Below are 21,244 nucleotides of genomic sequence, written 5' to 3'. Positions count from 1 at the left end.
ATATTGGTGGATATCTAAATCTAATTTTATCATAATTAGGTGGTATGTGTTTCATTCTTCTGGATTTTAAATGTGTTTTTAATTTTGATTCAATACTAGATATTAATGTAATTAAGTAGGCTAATTTTTGTGGGTTTTTTTTTGTTTTATTTAGACTTATATGTTCTGAATAATTACTAATTAAAGATTCTTTAATTTTTCTAAAAGCTTCTCTATTTTTAAATGGTCTTCGCATAATTAATTTAATAATTTTGTAAGTAAATTTTTTAACTCTAACTCGAAATTTAATTCTAATATATTTTTCTCTTCCGTACTTTTTAAATTGCTGGACTCTAATACCATTTATAGGGGTGCGCGGATTAAATAAATCTATTACCTAAAGAAAAGGCCATTAGGCTTTTTGGGAAAGAACTTGGAGCTAGTGATAATTCTATAGCTGCAACCGACGAATCAGGATCCATTGAAGTAGAAGAAATAAAAGAGAATAATATTAATGCTGAAGGTGGCAGGAAATTCGAGTGTCATTATTGTTGCAGGAATTTCCCAACTTCACAAGCATTAGGAGGGCATCAAAATGAACATAAGAGTGAACGACAGCATGCTAAAAGAGCTCATCTCCAATCTGCAATGGTCCATGGTGCTTTCACAGAAGCAAATATCTATGGCATAATGAAGTATCGTCTTGGTGCACCTAATTACCATAATCCATCAACATGGATGACAAACACCAGTACTAAATTTTATGGAAGCCCTTATTCTCATCAACAAATTACGCCGACTATAAATGGAAGTCCTTAGCCTTGTGGAGGATTCCACCACCAGCAACTGCGACTACTTCTTCTAATTTTGTTCGAGAACGTTCCATGATGCCAATTTTTGCTGCAAATAATCATGAGGATTTTAAGCCTTCTGCAATCATCAACACTTCAACTTCCCAAAGAGCGGGAGTTCAAGATCATGTGAGTTTAGATCTACACTTATGAATTGTCTAGTCTAGTTTTCAATCTAATATATTAAAATTCTTTAATCTTGGCCACGATTTCTTACATGCACCAAATTTAAAGCTTTTTTTTATTTCAGGAACCTTTCATTAGTCTACCGACACTGTATAAATGACACAATACTAGTATATGCAATCCTCTTTTAATTAATTGATCTACTCACTTTTACTTCGAAAAATAGCCGGCAAAACTTTTGTCGGTCAGATTCAAGAAATCATGCACTTTAGCTTGCATGCTTGCTACTCCTTTCAAGGATTTGGTGCTAATTTGAAGAATGTTTGGTCATGGGCTATAATAATACTCCTATATAGTTTCACTCCTAGACCTGATAACGCAAATAACTATACATAACTTAAAAGACAATTAGGATTATAAAATTAGTTACCCAAATTATCTTGTAGTATTAAAAAGATACTCCCTTTTTTTTAATTTATTTTTTTTATTTTTAGTTTGTTTTAAAAAAAATGTCTTATTTCTTTTTGACAACTTATATTTTTAATTTTTCACATGACATGTTTAAGGTTACAAAATCTGCATGTCCTTATTCGACGACTATAAAATGTAAAAAATTTTATACTTTCTTAAATTTTATGTGCAGTCAAAATATGACAGTCAAATTAAAATTGAGAAATATATTAATAGTGTTAATGTAATTTTTTATTTTTTTTTACAGTGGCGAGTATATATAGGTTAAATCAATGATAACAAAACACCAGTACTGGCGCACGTGTTTTTTCTTCTTTCTGGTTGTGTATGAGTTATTGGGCTGTGATTATAGGGGGAGAGGGCCATAGATGTAGGCTACTAAGCTAGCTTCTTATAAACATGTTAGAAGTAACTTTGATCTCCCGACATAAAATGTTTAAAAGAAGAGGTAACTGCATGGCTTTTTAAGCTATTTTATTTAATTTAAATTTTAATTAATTATAATTTATAATGTTTTTAGTCAATTAAATAAAGTTCATAGTCTTTCTTCTTTATTATCTTTCTTAATTTTGTTTTTTTTTCTTTTCCAGTTTGTTTTCTTCTTTTCCTTTTTTTGTTTATTTCTTTTTTCTTTTTCTTTTCTTTTCTTTTCCGTTTTCTTTTTTCTTTTCATTTTTCTTTCTCATTTTATTTATATATTTTTTCTCTTTTTTTCGTTCTTTTTTTTAATTTTTTTCTTTTTGGTCAGTTTTTCTCCTTTTTAAATATTTTTTCTCTTTTTTTATTGTTGTGGTATTTTATATTATATTTTTTTATATTTTATATTTATTTATATCATACTATATATTTTAAACGGAAAAGATAATGTGAACTAGTGCAACGATATCTTCGTCTACCTATTGGGCTTAAAATGTACTTCATGTCTATCTGTTGAGCCTAAAATGCCCTTTTCGTCTGCCTGTTTAGGCTATGTTGTCCTTTTATTTAAGCAAATTACATGGAAAGATATTTTTATATACTATATCAAAATTTTATATTTTTCATTTTTGTTACCTGCTTTCACGATGCCTTCATAAAAATATATGGTATATTTATACCATAAAAATTCATGGTATCTTTATATATTATACAAAGTATATTTATATCATAAAAGTAAATTATATATTTATATCATACAAATTATGATTATATCATATAAATTAGATTTATACCATAAACATACATAGTATACTTTAGATATAAAACGTTTATACCATGTAATACTGAAAATATATATTTATATTTAATAAATAATTTTTTAATAAGAAAAATACTTCCAACATAATGAGATATGCCATGAATATTTATCCCATAAATTATATCAAAAATATAATAATAATAATCTGATTTTGATATAAATTATATTTATACAACAAAAATACATGGTATATATGTACTTCCAACATAATAGTTTTTATTCCACAAATATTTATCAATACAAAATTATGGTTAACCCATTACATTAGAATTAAAAATACACGATAATAAAATAATACTAGATGGTTAACATACATGAAAACAAAATGAAACGTACACAAGCAAATAATGAAATACTTAGTTTATTTAAAAATATTTGAATATAAGAAACACGAGCAAATAATGAAATACTTAGTTTATTTAAAAATATTTGAATATAAGAAAGAAAGATTTGAAAGCAGGGATTATCTTTTCCACTTTTAAATTGAAGATTGAAAATATATGTCTTAAATTAAGGTGAATTGATAATTAGTTATAGCATTAAATTAGGTATTATAATAATTTTTAAATGACTATATACGTGATTTTTTTTTATAATATTGAAAAAAGTACTAATATTTATGTAATTAAGTTTTAAGGATGGTCTTTCCATGTAATTTTCCTAAATTAAATGGAAAAATAGGCCCAATAGGTAGACGGAAAAGACATTTTAGGCCGAATAGGTCGGAGGACATTTTTGTACCATTTTACATAGTTAAAGGGCAATTTAGACCCTTTTTTGTATTTTAAATAAATTTATTATTTATATTTGAATTGTTTATTCGTAAATATGTAAAATTTATCATTTATATTTATATACAAACAAATATATGGATTAATAGTATTTGCTTGAGTCTAAAATATATAAATATATAACGTATCATTTAATGCAAATGTATCCTTAGTATTTGTATGTCAAATTTATCTGTTTTATTTGTATATAAACAAGTATCATTTATATGTGTATGGTTCGACCAATATAAACATGTTTCATTTGGAACAAATGTAACATTTATATTTGTATAATTTAATATTAAATTTGTGAATTTATCATTTGCATTTTTATTGTTCAATTTATAATAAAATACATTTGTATTAATGCATATAAATAAAAGTGTTCACAGAAGAAAAATAATAAAGTATTTTTAATTATTTAAAAATATAAATGATATTGTCAACTACAAATTCAAATACAAATAAATAAAATTATAAATAAAAATACAAAATAATTCTATAAAAATACAAATGCATCGGTAAAAATAGATATAAATACAAATAAAATAAAACATAAAATACATATACAATCTACAATTAACTATAAAGTACAAATACAAAATAAAAATTTAAAATATAATTGCAAATTTTATAAAATATAAATGATAGTGCGAACTATAAAATGTAGATACAATAGCGAACTATAGAATACAAATACAAATATAAGTGTAAATTATAAAATATAAATACAAATATAATTGTATCAACAAATACAAAAATATAAATGATGGTGTGAATACACATACAATAAGTGATTGTGGCATTTTCGTTATCATTCATGATTTGCGCTCGATGTAGCCATATTTTTTTAAAATACAAAAAATATAAAATAGAGCAAAAAGATGACAAAGAAAAAAAATACAAAAAAAAAAAGAAAAAAGAAAAATAGAAGCTAGAGATAGAATTTAATTTTATAAAAAGTAAAAAAGAAATTAAAAAAAAATAAAAAGAAGAAGAAAAAAGAGTGAAGATAGGAAAAAAAGAAGAAACAAACCAAAAAGCAAAAAAAAAAAAAAAGGGAATAACACAAGAAGAAAAAAAGAAAAAATAAAATGAAAAAAAAAAACAAAAAGGAAGAAAGAGAAATAGAAGAGAGGGAAAAAATGAAAAGAAAGAACCAAACAAGAAAAAAATAGAAAAAAATGAAAAAATTATGGTGAACGCAAATACAATGAGAGGGTATGATGTTTATGTCATTTTTCATCACTTGTACTCGACACAACCATATTTTTCATAAATACAAAAAATGAGTAAAATATAATATATATTAAAAAAATGAGAAAGAAAAAATAAAAAAAAGGAAAAATAAGAAGAAAGAGAAGTAGATGCTAGAGATATAAGAGATAAAAAATAAATTTTAAAAAAAAGAGAGAAATAATGGCTAGAGGTAGAAGTGATTAAAAAAAATAAAAAGCAAACAAAGAAAAATGAAAAGAAAAGAAGAAAAAGGGAAAGAGATGCTATGAATTGTAATTTTGAAAGTTAGATTTGGGGCACTCCCATTTTACTGAAACATAGGCTATTTTTTGTAAGTGCTCCAAAAAAGAGAGCATCGGGTACTTCAAATACACATCAATATCTATCGATATTACCATTATATATAAGAGAGAATACTAATTTTTGGTAGTCCTCACAAAGTTATTATAGTAATTCTAATTAATTTCTAATCCTTTAAAATTGTGACACATTGAATGATAGAGATGAAGTTATTTATCTTCTTTTTTGCCATATGAACATTTGCACTTGGTGCATATGCCATGAAATGAGAAACTATTATTTAGTTTTTCATTTTATTTTTCTATATAATAGAACCGCTGGTTTCTATTAGGTGCTTCATTATTTACTATACTAGCCCTAATTGCTCTATGATTTACCATATTACCCTTAATTAATTATTATAAGTCAATTTATATATTAGAATTAATAATATTTAATTAAAAAATAGATACTTATGATGTCTGTTTTAGCTGCTTTAACCGTGATTTTACTGTATCATTCCTAATTAATTATTATAAGTCATTTATGTATTAAAAAATTAATAATATTTAATTAAAAAATAAATGACATGTCTGTTGCATCTGCTTCAACCATAATTTTGCTAAATATCGCTCATAATTAATTATTATGAGTCATCTAAGTGTTAAAAATTTAAGAGAAAATAGCCAAAACCCCCCAACCTTTACCCCAAATCCCAACTACACACTTATACTTTGCGGGGGCCAATGACCCCCCTGAACATTTTAAAAATTGAATTATTACCCCCCTCCGAAAACTCACACCAAGATGTGTAATGGAAAGTGAGCAACACGCGCCTGCCATGTCATGCCATGTAACTCCACGTAATATTATATTTTTATATTAAAAAAAATTAATTATTATTCTTTAATATATATATATATATATATATATATATATATATATATATATATTCTCTTTCTCAACATCTTTAATAGGCTAATATACCTTTTATCTTCTGCTAACTTTTCTCTAGCTTCTCTCTAACTTTTCTTAACCATACAATGACTTAGACCGACAACGATCGTCTCTCGGAGCTCCGATCGGCGAAGCTCTAATGGATACTACAAAAAATCAACAATTTTCATTTTTTAGAAACTAAAAAAGAAGTATTATTCATTGTTAGTTTTTTTTGCTTAAATTTCTATATTTTGGAACAGTCACATATAAAACATTGAGACCTACATGCAGATTGTTCATCTTTTACATTTCTTGTTCATTTTGTGTTCAGTTTTTGAATTCAATAAGAGATTTTTGGATTTTGTTTTCATGGATTGTGTTGAATCCTTGAATCATTTGAGTTTGAATGCGGATTTGGGATTTGGGATTTGGGTTTTTGGTGTTTGGGTAGTTTGGACAATTGTATAAAGTTTTGGGGTTGTTGTTGTTGTTATTTGGTTTGGAATTGGGGGTTTTACAATTTAGTTGATATTGTAAGGGTTGGAACCGTTTTCTTTATGATTTTTATGGAAAATCAAGTGAATTGAGAAATGAGTGTTGTTCCAAAAATGATTTTGATAGGAAATGGAGTGAAAAAATGAAGTCTTGTAAGATTGGATTGTAAATGAATTCGAACTTAAAAGATGAAAAAATGGTGGTTTATTGGAATTGGATGATGAGAAGGAAGAGTTTGAAGAAGAGTGTAATGCAAAGTGTTTGATGTTTTGTCACTGAGAAAAATGGTAAAGATGGAAAGACAGAGAGCAAGTGCTGCTGTCAGCAGCAGCTAAGGAAAGAATGGGGATTGTTTTAATTGTAGTTCTATACCCTATTCGTTATGGCCATCCTTTTAATTGTTTCATTACATACGTTGCAAGAGATAAACGAAAAACATAAATGTTGTCATATTTATTTCTCTAACTAATGGATATTCAATTTAATTAAGTAAATATGATGCTTTTTATGAAGATAGTTCTATAGCCATTGAAGAGTTGTTGAAGCTTTTTATGAGAGAGAGAGTGATGGTGATGAAGAAGAAAGAAAATAAAATGAAATAAAAATAACATATATATTATATGCACTTTTTATTTGGTAAACTATATATACTTTTATATTAAAAAGATATGCAAAAATACCTTTTTTAAGATTTTCGGACTACTCACTCTCTCAGAGAGAGTGAGATACACTCTCTTTGCCACATAAGCCTTTAGGGGTGTAAATTTTCATTTTTAAAATGTTCAGGGGGGTCATAGGCCAGCAAAGTATAAGTGTGTAGTTGAGATTTGGTTAAAGGTTGGGGTTTTTTTTGGTTATTTTCTCAAAATTTAATAATATGTTAAAAAAATAAAATAAACATAAAATGATAAATTAACTTTTGATTTATTAAATTAAGTTGACCTCCTTCAACCGTGATTTTATCGTATCACCCCTAGTTAATTATTATAAGTCATTTATGTTTTAAAAAATTCATAATATTGAATTAAAACATTGGTTTCGACATGGCTGCTTCAAGAGCTGCGCCATGATTTTACTATATCAACCATAATTAATTATTATAAGTTATTTATGTATTAGCATATTAATAGTATTTAATTAAAATAAGAAAAATATGCGTTTATGACATGTTTGTTGCAGCTGCTTCAACTATAATTTTACTAAATATCGCTCCTAATTAATTATGATGAGTCATCTAAGTATAGAAAAATTAATAATATTTAATAAAATGATCAAATCAACAAATGATAAATAACTCTTGATGCTTTAAATTAAGTCGTCCTTCAACTTTGATTTTACTGTATCACTCCTAATTAATTATTGTAGGTCATTTATGTATTAAAAAAATAATAATATTTAAAAAGAGAAAAATAGACATTTATGATATGTCTATTTCAGCTGCTTCAATTGTAATTTAACTAAATACCGCTCTTAATTAATCATCTAAGTATTAAAAAATTAATGATATTTAATTAAAAAAATAGACATAAAATGATAAGCAGGTAGCAAATCGACATGTTTGTTTGTGTTGTCTACTTAGATACTTCCTTTTATATTTGTTTATTTTACTTTCAATTTTAATCCATTATATATTTGAGAATTACGTAAAAGTATTATAAATCATAATAATTAACAATTTAAAGTAATTAAAAAGACATAAAAATTTTTGGTTGATTCTCTAAATTTTATTACTGTCACGTAAATTGGAACAGAAAAAAAGTACTACAAATCACAACAATTAATCATTTAAAGTATTTTAAAAATATGTAAAAAATTTAGTTAACTCTCAAAAATTGTATTAATACCACATAAATTGAGACAGAGGGTATAACATATATCATTTAAAAATTACATCAAAAGTATTATAAATCACAATAGTTAATCTTGAAAATATTTTTCGCGCTGCCACCTCAATTCTAACTATTGTTATATTTGGATATCTAGATCTGATAATATTGTGCACTCATCTATAATAATTTCTTAACTTGGTAGTGGTTCAAAACATTTCAATATTTGTATTTATAAGTGTGCCTTTGAGAAGATGATCCAAGACTTTGTTGTTAATTGAAGTATCTTTAGTTCTAGTTTTTGTATGAAATAATCCTATGAATATTAGTTCTACATCTTTTTTATATTTTGTAACAGGTCTCAATATTATCATCAAACAATTAAAATAGCCCGACTACACGACATATTACACTTTCTTATTATGTGAAAAAAACTATCTTATAAAACTTCACTCCTTAGCGAGTACCGTCAAATAGTTATTATTTAAAAAGATCATTTTAAATCAATGTACATTTATGTTTGTATCTCATCAATATCAAATTTTGATGCTAAAAAAATGTCTATAGTGTTGGGCCTGTGCTGACATGGGTGATGCACCTCTAGTATACTATATATAAGTGAGGATAAATTTTTTGGTAGTCCTCACAACCAAGATCTTTGCTTCTTTAACGAACCATATTGCTACACGTGTCTAATTCATTCATTACTCATTATTCAATGTATTTTTTAAAATATTAAATTTATTACATTCACAAATTTTTTTGGTGTAATTAGATTGCCACACAGGTGTATTACTTTTTTCATATATATTATTATATTTATCCCCATTTATTCATTTATGATATTTTTATTTGAACCCTTGTAATTAAATAATACATAGTAGTAATATTTTTAAAAATCTCTACTTATTCCTTTTTTACTTATTTCTTGTATTAAAATTAATTACTTTTTACTTATTTACTTTAACAAAAGATTTTTAAATTTTTCTTATATCATCTTTTTTATTAAGTAACTACACAAAGTATTAATAGTCAAATGTTGAAATGAAAAAATTTACTAAATATAGACAGAGATTCTCTTTTTTAGGATTGACTAACACAGAATAAGACACTTAAACTGGATGGAGGAATAACAAATTTTGGTAGTCCTCACAATGGTATTTTAGGTATTTCACTTTTTTTTGTTAAATAAGATTATGACACATGACAATTAGTGGTGGCTTTATCTAATATATTTTTATTTATGCCCTTATTATTTTTGTTAAGACCATTCCCACTTGGGCTTTTATTATTGATCTCTTCTTGTCACTTATTAAATTACTTTTTAGTTAAAACACCATTTATTTTTAATTAACAATCACTTTAGCTCAAAGAAATCAATTCAAAGAATTTTTCATACAAAATTAAAGTTTGCATTGATTTCAACTACACTCTTACAGTTTTTATTGATATCGTACTATTCTCAATAGACATATAATAAATAGGGTAACTTAATCAATAATACCTTGTACATATTATTTTTCTTAGCAAGCGTGAAAAAAATACAACAATAATTAAAATGAGATAGATAAGATATTCTTTTAGTGGATGTGTAAAACATAAACACAACAAAAAAATAAACTGAATGGAGTAATCTATTAATGCAGTTTAATTATTATTCAGTATCCTTATAGATTATTATGAAGTTAATTTGTGTAAAAGCTCTAAATTAAGGTTATAATATATAATATATACTTGAGGTCATTGAAATATTTTGTTGTATTAGATGATTTTATAGGATAAAAAAAATGAATTATTCAAAAACACTTACTACATGAAATAAAGAACAAAATAAAACTCAATAACTATCAAAAGAAATTATTTCTGTATGTAAGTAAACAATTAGATACTGACAAATCAAAAAATTATTAATATTTTTTAAATTTAATATCAAATTATAATTATTTAATTATTTTAAATCATGTTATTTACAAAATATTTAATTACTTGTGACTCTTTGATATATTTTACTTCTCTGGTAATACTTTCTTACTCACAAATATTTTTTTCCTTAAAAATTATCTACTTATTTATTTAAAAAATTTAATAATTAGAAAAATGTATTAACAAGACATGTTTGACATATCATTAGATTATATTATTTATAAAGTAAAAAAAATGTAACAAATTATATTTTAAAATAAAATTAGTTATTTTATATCTTGAGTTTAGGCTCGAGCTTAGTACAGGCCTCGTGAAACTAGTACATATATATAATAAAGAATCTTGATTTTGGTAGTCCTCACAAGGAGTTTTTTGGTATTTCAAGTTTTTCTGAAATAAAATTATTACACATGACAATTAATAGTGTCTTTTTATTACATATTTCTATTTTCGCCCTTATTCTTTTTGGTAAAACTATTCAACATGGATTTTTATACTTGGTTTTTCTTGCCACTTGTTAGATAATTATTTTAAATAAACAATCACTTTAACTCAAAAATTCACTTGTTAAACCTCCCTTCATCACTTGTTAGATAATTAGTTAAACCTCCCTTCATTTTAAACCAACAATCACTTTAACGCAAAAAATATTCAAGCTAACTTTAATCGAAAATAAAAAAATTGCAATGATTTTCAACTACAACCTCATACATAGTTCTTTTTGATATCGTTCAATTCTCAAAATATATAATTAAAATGGGATGAATGGAGTACTCTTGTAAGGGGTGTGAAAAAACAAAACATGATAAGTTAATGGACCAAATTGAGTAATCTATTAATGTAGTTTAATTATCATTAATATCCTTATAGATCATTTTTTAGTTAATTAATATAAAAGCTCTAAATTAAGGTTATAATTATTATAGTATAAACTTGATATCATTGATTTTGTTTTAGATAATTCTATCGACGAAGGAAATTATTTTGCAAAAACTATTGCCAATAAAATTATGAGCGAAGTTAAACTCAACAAAAATAAAAATAAATTATTTTTAGCTATAACTAAGAAATTACATACTAGCAAATTTATAAATGTATCAATATTTTTTCTATTTATGATCTTCATCGAGCGTAATTACTATTTAGTAACACTGGTTATATAGTTATATTAAAAATATAACGTCTATAATGCTATTTAAATTGAGTCATAAATTGTGAAAAATAATGATAATTAGTTACAACGTAGAAAAAATTTGGTTTCAACATATAGCGGATACATCATACCTGTTGGGTTCGAAATCGAGAGGGCGTCATGTGAAAGCTTAAAGTTTGCAAACTAATATGGTGATAATTCAAATGACAAATAAAATATACTAAAAATATTATATTATTGATATATTTGGCCAAACGACCTAATATGAAAAACGAATATTGAAAAACATACAATCTATTGGGAGAAAATCTCTCCCTAAAAAATGACTCTTAAACGACTACATTGTGGATGCTATTGTGCTATGGTATGAGAAGGGGGTCTTCTATTTATAAATGTATAAAACCTTTCCTCCAAAAATGAGGTTTTCCAAATATGGAAAAAATTTATATTTTCCTTTAAGGAAAAGTAAAAGCATTTATGGTTACTTTTATTTTCCTTATAAGGAAAAATAAAACTTAAATTTGTTAAGAAAATCGGGACAAAAATCCTAACAAATCTCCCCTTTTTGGCTTGATTTTCTTAACTTGATTCGCCTTCTTCATGTCATATGCATAATTTTGGTTCTTCACATAATCTTCATTTATCTCTGCTGTTGTCATGCTTAAAAATTGAGCCTTTTTGGGTTAAAAATATATTTTTCCTTTTGGGTTAAAAATATTGAAGCCCTAAATAGGGTTAAAAGAGAGCTTTATTTTCAAAGATGTGACAACAGGATTGTTGAAAATATGATTGAAATATCTTCTCCACATGTAGTTGGACAAAATCTTCATTATCATCCAATTTATTGCAAATTGATTAGAACTGCCTTGGACTTATCTTCTACTTAATTTACTTCAATCATTATCTAGTTAAAGAAATTTTACAAGTAATACCAAGTAATTTAAATTTACAACATATATACATTAAAATTACAATGTTTAAACATTTTAACATAAGTAATGATCTAACATAGATTTTATTAATGTAAAGGAAAGTATGGTGCAATATAATTCATGTTTGTAAGAAAAAACCCACGCACTATAAGAATTGTATTGAATATTACCTATAGATTTACAGATGTCAATAATAAACAGTAGATTAGATTGCTTACAAATGTAAAACAAGGTGAGGAAGCTCTAGCAATTCCCTAAGAAATTGAATGAAAAGGGAAGCAAGAAGACAATATTCATGTAAATAAATAAAGTTAAATAACACCTAGTTATAATTGAAATTACAAGAAGAAAGGAAATCAATTACAATAAACTAGAAATAACAGAAAACCAAAAAAATGTGTATGCCAACCAAGAGTTAGTAAGTTGCATGCCTTATTATTATATGTTACTATCTCGATTCCAACTTATATGAAAATCTTTTCTTTTTAGGGGGCATGGCCCTTTTCATCATTATAGGTAATTTTAGTATGGCAAAATTTGGGTTAACATTTTCCCTAAATTGGGAGTTAGAAATTTCATGCTAGTTTAGTCTTGGATAAGATCTTAGCATGGTACGGTCTAGGGGATTATGAGAATAGATTATTTAGTGTATATGTAATTAGAGGTAATTTTATATTAGTCAAGTGGATAAGGAATACATAGGATCTTTTGCAAGTTAATTAAGGTTAGTAGAACTCTTGACATTGAACTTGATGTATAGTGGTTGGTTTGGGACATCAATATCTGAGGTTGCATAGTGAAAAAGACAAAACTGGGAGCAATTCTGTCTTTCTACCTCACTAAACCTATTATAGTAGGAGGTAGGCTGCTACCACGACACTTTTATAGAAGGAGTCAGCTATGTTCAATCTCTCTATAATTGGTGGATCTTTCTATAGCGAGGTTGATATAGTTGGATAGGGCCGCTATAAAGGATACATAATGATTAATGCAAAAAATACATCAAAAATGTTATTTTCATTCCGTTCTCTTTTTGGTGATAACTATGTCAATTTAGGTCATATTTCACCTATTTTAAATTAAAACCCTTTGTAAAGGCAAGTTAATCACCTTAACTAATTGGTTTTTTAATTATTAACTCATAAAATCACTAGATTATAAAATTTGAGAAGACTTTCACCTGATCTAACTAATTTTTTATCAAATTTGGTGAATTGGGTAGAAAATCCTTGAGTTTTTGTTAAAAGTTATTAAATTAATCTTCCATGACTATAATTTTTTTACACATAAAATTAGAAGGATTAATGTAGAATGACAATACAAAACTTAGAATAGGAGGAATGATCATCAATTTGTTCTTGGTGTTTTGAAATTTTGTTATCCTAGATATGGCTAGGATTTCTGGTTGATTATTGGTTGATTAAGGTACGTGATGGTTTAAAGTAGTTGAAATAAAACTTGTTTTATGTGTACATGGTAACTATTTCATCATAATGTATGTTACATGTTCAAAAAAAGTGAAGTACCATTGATATCATAAGTATTGATCATATGCAATGAACTTATATTAGAAGCTTATTGTTTTAAAGTGTGATTATTGGTATCATTGTGGCTGCGATTGTTGTGATATCAATTAATTATTTTGGGATACAGTAGTATTTGGAAATCCTCACATGATTAGTTTATATAAGATTGGCAGGCACTTGATAACTGGGAATTGCTACATGGGCAAAAGCTCATTCCCAGTATGTTATAGCTAGTGGGTAACCATATGACTCTTAGCATGTGTGTTCAAGGTATAGGTTACTATGATGGTTCCTTGAGTAGATTGATGACTAGCTATATTTGGTTTCTTAATTGAACTAACTAATGTTTTAACTTGCTATATTTTGTTTGACTTACTATATTAGGTTTGTTGAGTAAATTGAGCTTATGTATTGACTTAATATATTTGGTTTCTTGAGTTCTATTCAAATGGATCATTGATGGATCTGGGTTAAATTTTAAATGATGGGCATAACACTTTATTGTCTAACTACTTTTGTAATGGAAATATTGTTAATATATTATTTTTGAGTCATGGCTTTTTGACTTGGACTTCTTATTGGTAGTTATGTACGAGAATTACCTCTTTGACTGTAATTTGAATGAATTCTATAGTGTTTTTTAATAAGGTTAAGTGTCATAAACTTGATGTAAAGTTTCATAGATATTTTTAATGGTTGTTTTTATTGAACTAAGTTATGGTTATTTGTTTAGATATGTTATTTTGGGTTAGCGATGACCCTATCAGTACACTTTCATTTATTGTATAATAATATTACACGTGCTCTTATTTTTGTAGAGTGCCAAGCTTTTTCTTATTATGATTTCAAAACCTTTACTATAGAGCAGATAACAGTCTAACTCATGGGTGAGCTACATCTTCTGGTTTTCCATGATTTCTTTACATAGTTTCTTATGTATTATTTTGGACAAGGATATTCTCAGTTAGTTTTGGGTTAAATTTTAAATAATGGGAATAACTCCTTATTATAATATACCTGTGTAATGGAGAGATTATTAGTGTATTGTTTTTGAGTCATGGCTTTTTGACTTGGACTTCTTATTGGTAGTCATGTACGAGAATTACCTCTTTGACTTTAACTTGAATGAATTCTACGGTGTGGTTGAATAAGGTTAAGTGTTATAAACATGATTTAAAGTTTCATAGAAGTTGTTCATGGTTTTTATTATTGTACTAAGTTATGGTTATTTGTTTAGATATGTTATTTTGGGTTAGTTGATGACCCTACCAGTACACTGTCATTTATTGTATAATGATACTACAATGCTCTTATTTTTATGGAGTGACAAGCTTTTTTTGATTAAAATTTCAAGACCTCAACAATAGAGAAGATAGAACTGTAACTCATAGGTGAGCTACATCTTCTGGCTTTCCATGAATTCTTCACATAGTTTCTTATCTATTATTTCGAACATGGATATTTTCAGTTATTTTTGGGTTGATTCTTTTCATAGTTATTTTATGTATTTTGGTACAATGAATTTTATATTTGTGGTAATGTTTAGGAATTCTTTTTGTTTTGCACTGGTATTTTGTTTATAATATTAGAGAAATTAGTTTACATAATGAAAAAAAAACTTTTCCTAATCTTGGCTAAGTGTTGGGTTGGAATTGTTTTATTTTTATGGCTCTCCCACTAGAGGGGTAGTGTAATTCATGAAGATTTTGTTCATGAAAAAGATGGTATCAAAATTGTAGGTTCATTGATCTTGTTGAATAATAATGTGTCTAGTAGAGTCTTACAAAATGGTATATAAAGGTTTGTACTTTTCTTCCAGAGGCTTTAGGAATTTAGGAAACTATTTTTTTCTTAATTTTTTGTGATATTACTTGATTCCAATTTTTATCTAGCTCTTTATTTAGATCTTGAATCGCTGCCACTACACCAGAAACTCTAGTTGAAAAACTGGATATTCAATGATGAGGAAAGGGTAAGGAAAGAGGATTAGAGAGAGAAACACCCTCTAGGGGTGTATCTCGGGCTATAGATGATCTAGCCCATGAGAGGTCAGCGACACCTCTATAACAAGGATCATTATATGGAGGTTGAGGTTATGATGATGTGTGCTGAAAAAAGGGAGGTAGTTCTTGTTGGGAAAACAACTCTTCTGTCAAAGTAATCAAAGATGAGTTAGTTGGTACTTTTTTCGTAGTGCTTTGGTCTGTACTTGGGCTACTCATGTTATGCCAGCTTATAAATTTCAAGGTGTTCAGTCAACTGCTATAGCTGCTCAAAGAATGGTTGGGGCCTTAGGGACTGAGATTTTGCCTCGCCTGATCATGACTGGAATTGAGCATGACATGTTGCCTAAGTTCCTAATAATAAAAATACCTAGTATTATTGGCTCAAAGATTGAGGATGCATTTGAGATCACTATAGATTATTATGAAAGGCTACATAAAAATGGTATTGCAGAGCAACACAATGTTGAGTTTGTTACCTTTTAGCTGCAAGGTGATGTAAACTAGTAGTGGAGGATATGTGTGATGTATTGGCCGACAACTATACCTATATTCATATGGGCTCAATTTTATACCTTATTTTTTGAGATATATGTACCTCTTTACCCTTGGTGATCACAAGAAGGATAATTTTCTACCCCTTTACTAAGGAAATATATTGGTTGTAGAATATGAGGTCAAATTTTATGCATTGTCCTATTGTGTTACTCAGTTACTTGGTAAAGTGAATGAGAGATTTCAGTTATTTTCGTAGTACCCGAACACTAACTTACAAGTTTTCATCTATTCATATGACTTATATTTGAAAGATCATTAATGAGGTTGTTGATCATGTGCAGAAGGTAGAAGGTTTCAAGCAAGTTTGTCTAGCAAAGGTATTAATAAAGAGGTCTTAAAATATGGGTAACTTTGGTGAGTCTTATTCTAGGGTCATACACCCTTTTTAGTTAGTTTGCCAAATAGTACAAGGGGTTAGTCTAGAACCCCTCAGTATCCCTCTTTTTCTAGATGCCAAGGGGATTTTAATTATTCAAATAACAAGAGTTCGCTTGATAAAATATGAAATAATTGAAGTGTTATAGGGCACATAAAGAGAGAGTATCCTAAAAGACAATTAGGGTTATAGGCTAGTAAGAGGCTAGAGATATGGTTCTTGCTAGTACAGGTAGTGGAGAACATGGTAATGGTGGTTCATAGGGTGGGCGAGGAAATCATTAGGTGGTCGGGGTGGAAAGTGAGTTAGTGATTTGATTCTAGGTTTGCTTGTAAAAGCTCATTATTGTCGATGCTTTATTCATTTGGGTGAAACAAAGATGTACCGTGAGTTAAAACAACTCAATAAGTGGCCAAAAAATAAAGAGGGATATAGTTGAATATATGTCTCAATACCATAATTAATAGCAAGTGAAGTACAAACACTTAAGTAATATGGGCTTACTTTAGAGGATGAGCATTTTTGAGTAGAAATGAGAGAGGGTAATTATGGACTTAATATTTTATTATCCTAAGACTATTTGGTAGGGTAACTCAATTTGGGTTATAGTAGATAGGCTAACTAAGTCAAGCCATTTCTTTCTATTTAGAACGGACTATGTCTCGAAGTAGTCATCCATGATTTATATTGAGAAGATCTTATGTCGGCATTAGGTTCCAATTTCCATATTTTCTTATAGAGGTATGTGATTTACCTTAATTTTTTTGGAAAGATTACATGAATAATTGGAAATATTCTTGATTTCAGCAGTGTATTTCATTGTCTAACTGATGGTTTGGATATATGAAGGGCCTGTGTGATTGATTTTGGTGGTCATTGGGGTATGTTTTTGTCATTGTGTGAGTTTTAATACAAGAATAGATACATATCTAGCATCATGGATCCATTCAAAGCACTCTAGGAGAAGACGTTTAGATCACCCATAGGATGGTTAAAAGTTGGTGATGTGAAGCCTTTGGCCACAAACCTTGTGAAAGAAGCTAAAAAAATATGAGGTTAATCTAAAGAAAATTTTTGGTAGCCTAAGGTAGGAAACCACAATATTTGGACCACAAGGTGAGGGACATGCCATTCAAACCAAGCGAGCAAGATTCATTCAAGCTATCTCTTATGAAAGAAGTTAAACGGTTTGGTAAGATGGGTAGTCTTACACTTTGGTATACTAACACTCATGTGGTTATTGATGATGTTAGATTAGAAACTTCTAGGTTGGCATTATTACCAAGCTAACACGAGTCCATCTGATATTCCATGTGTCAACGTTTAAGAGATATCATGGAGTTGGGGATTACATTATCAAATGCTATTTGGTTTTGCTTAGTAAGAATCTTTCATATATGGAGGAGCTAATTGATTCTTGATTTGGATATTCAAAAGATTAAAACAAAGGAGATTTGAACTGTAAAGGTCTAATAAAAGCATTACCCTATTAAGAAAGTTGTATGAGAAATTAAGGACACATGGGACAAGAACCCTCACATATTTTAGGTGTAGGTGATCTGTTGATTATTATATCCCTTGTTTTTCTTATTTGATCATTTGTGGATGAATGATATGTTAATTGGTATCTGTTGTAATTACCTATTACGTTAATAGGTGTAAGTCTAGCATGCCAAAATTTGGGTTAAGGTTTTCCCCAAATTATGAGTTAGAATTTCAAGCTCAGATAGTTTTGTATGAAATTCAAGCATGGTATGGTCTAGGAAAATTTAGGAATGAATTAGATAAAGGTTATGTAATTAGAGTTAATTTTTTGTAAGTAAAGTTGACAAGGAATTTGAATGATCTTTATGATGTGAATTAAAGTGAGTAGAACTCCTAATATAGAACTGTATGTAAAAAGGTTGGTTTTGGAAGTCAAAATATGATGGTGCATTGTGAATAAGGAAAAATTGGGACTAGACTCAAGTTTCTACCTTGCCACCCATGCAAAAGTTTCTAGTAGGCTACTACTACTACAATGCTATACGGGAATTTTTCAGCTATAACAGGAGTCAGCTTTAGTTAATCTTACCATATAGGGTAGATCTCACTATAGAGAGGATGCTATATTGGGATAAGTACGCTATAGCGGAATATATTCTAATTAATATAAAACATACCCAATGTTATTTTCATTCTATTGTCATTTGGGGTATAACTATGGTCATTTCGGGTGATTTTTTTTAACCTATTTTACATCTAAACTCTTAGTAATGGTAAGTTAATCATGTCCATTAACTATTCTTTCAATTATTAACTCATATAATAACTAGTTTATGGGTTTTGGAGGATTTTACTTGACATAATTGATTTTCTATTACAATTAGGTCAATTCTATAGGAAACCCTTGGGTTTGGGTTAAAAGTTGTAAACTTACTCTTGCATGACTATAATTCACCATTGTAGCCCTCAAGTTTGAAGGATAATGAGGTTGATTTTTTTTGTAAGTATGTTTTTAGACCATAAGTAAGCCTAGCTTTAAGGATAAGACAAAGATCAATTTTCTTAAAGAACCATGGGTTTTAATTAAGGTAGGTGATAATTTCATGTTATTGAATTCCAACTTATTTTATGTGTGCTTAACAACTATTTCTTTGTAATGCTTGTTATAATTCATGTTTGAGGAAATTTAATGACTTTGATATCAGAAGTGTTAATCATATGAGATGAAATTTTATTAAAAACTTATTGTCTTTTCAAGTATAATTTTAGTATTGTGGTTGTGATTATTGTAATATGTGTTTAATATTGTGAATGTGTTGGCAATTGGTCATTTTTAAAAGAGTGGTTGATATAAGATTGCCAATAACGTAATGTCAAGTATATGGTACATAGATAAGAGCTCATCCCATGTAGGCCCGGGGTCAAGGTGACCATAAGACCCTTAGGATGTGCATACAAGGTATAAGTGAGCATAATGATTTCTTGAGTAAACTGGGTTTATATGTTGACTTGTTATATTTGGTTCATTATGTGAACAAATATTATGGGTTGACTTTCTATATTTTGTTTCTTGAGTAAACTAGGTTTATGTGTTTACTTGAAATATTTTATTTGTTGAGTAAATCAGGCTTATGATTATTATCATTGTTGTTGTTTAAATGAATTTTGCAGGATTCGGGTTAAATTGCAAATGATGGGAAAAATTCTTTATTATATATTTTATTTTGTAATGGACACATTGCTAATAATATTGATGTTAAGTCATGCCTTGTAGACTTGGATTTAATACTGGTAGTCATGTTCTTGACTTGAATAACAATCTCTTTGACTTGCACTTGAATGAATTCTATGGTGTTGTTGATAAGGTTAACTGTCATAAAATTAAGGTAAAGTTACACGGTACATGTTCACGATTGTTCTTGTTTTAATAAGTTTGGTTACTTGTTCACATATCTTATTTTGGGAAAGCGCCGGACCCTACCTGTACATCGTTGTTCCTTATGTACTGATAAGATATGTGCTATTCATTTTTTTAGTGCAGAGATTTTTTTAGCAACTGTTTCAATAACTTCAGTATAGAAGATAACACTCAAACTCAAGGGTAAGCTACAACTTCCATCCTACTATGAGTTCTTCATGTAGTTTCTGATCCAATTTTTCTAGACTTGGATATTCTCAGTTGTTCTTGGGTTGAACCATTTCACTATTAATTTTTGTATTATGGTATAATGACTTTCAAATTCTAGGGGATTGTTTAATTATTATTTTAATTCCCCATTGCTATTTGGTTTTGAATATTGCAGAATTTGTTTCAAAAAATGAAAACTTTAGTTTTACTTATTTTGCCTAAGTGTTGGTTTTAGTAGATTGGGTTAGATGGTTCTCCTATCAGAGGGTTTTTGTTGGTTCGAATCATGATGTGTTTGGTCATGAAAAAGGTGTTATCAATGACAGAGGATCATTGATCATGTTGTATCAAAATGGCTCTAGTAAATTCTTGTGAAATGGTATAGCGACGTTTGTACTTATTATCAAGAAGCTATAGGAATTCAGGAAAATATCTTATATTTCCCACTTTCATGCTATAACATGACTTCATTTGGTATTTGGTGATCCCAATTGTTATGAACCTCTTTATTCTTTATTCCACATGGGGAACACTTAGAGCAGATGGAGGTAGACAAGCAACCCCTGCACCAACATATTTTGTTGAAAAATTGGTTAGTTGAGGACGAGGAAAGAGTAAGAGAAAATGATGAGAGAGAGAAATTTTTGCCAGGAATGGAGCTTGAGAAATAGCTGGTCAGGCTCATCACAGGGCAACAACACCTCTCCCACCTAGGATCATTATTAGGAAGTACAGATTATCAATGAGGAATTTGTAGAATAGGAGGAGATGGCACCAGTTTGGGATGCAACTCTTCCCTCGATGTCTTCTGGGATGATTAAATAAGTCCTTTCTCTTGTACATGGGTTATCTAGTACTGGAGCTACCTCTGTTATGCCTGATTACTAGTTTCTAGGTGTTTATCCAACTACTATATCTGCTTCGAGAATTAGTTAGGACTTAGGGACT

General features: G+C 28.1%; 1 pseudogene; it reads left to right on the top strand.

Moving 5' to 3' along the window:
* Positions 1–372: 372 nt before the first annotated feature.
* Positions 373–996, top strand: LOC107865321 (annotated as a pseudogene).
* The last annotated feature ends 20,248 nt before the right edge of the window (positions 997–21,244 follow it).

This window comes from Capsicum annuum, chromosome 3 (assembly GCF_002878395.1).
Source record: "Capsicum annuum cultivar UCD-10X-F1 chromosome 3, UCD10Xv1.1, whole genome shotgun sequence".
In the NCBI taxonomy this organism is placed as follows: domain Eukaryota; kingdom Viridiplantae; phylum Streptophyta; class Magnoliopsida; order Solanales; family Solanaceae; genus Capsicum; species Capsicum annuum.
Note: the sequence above shows the minus strand (reverse complement) of the source record. Positions and strands in the feature narration are given on the sequence as shown.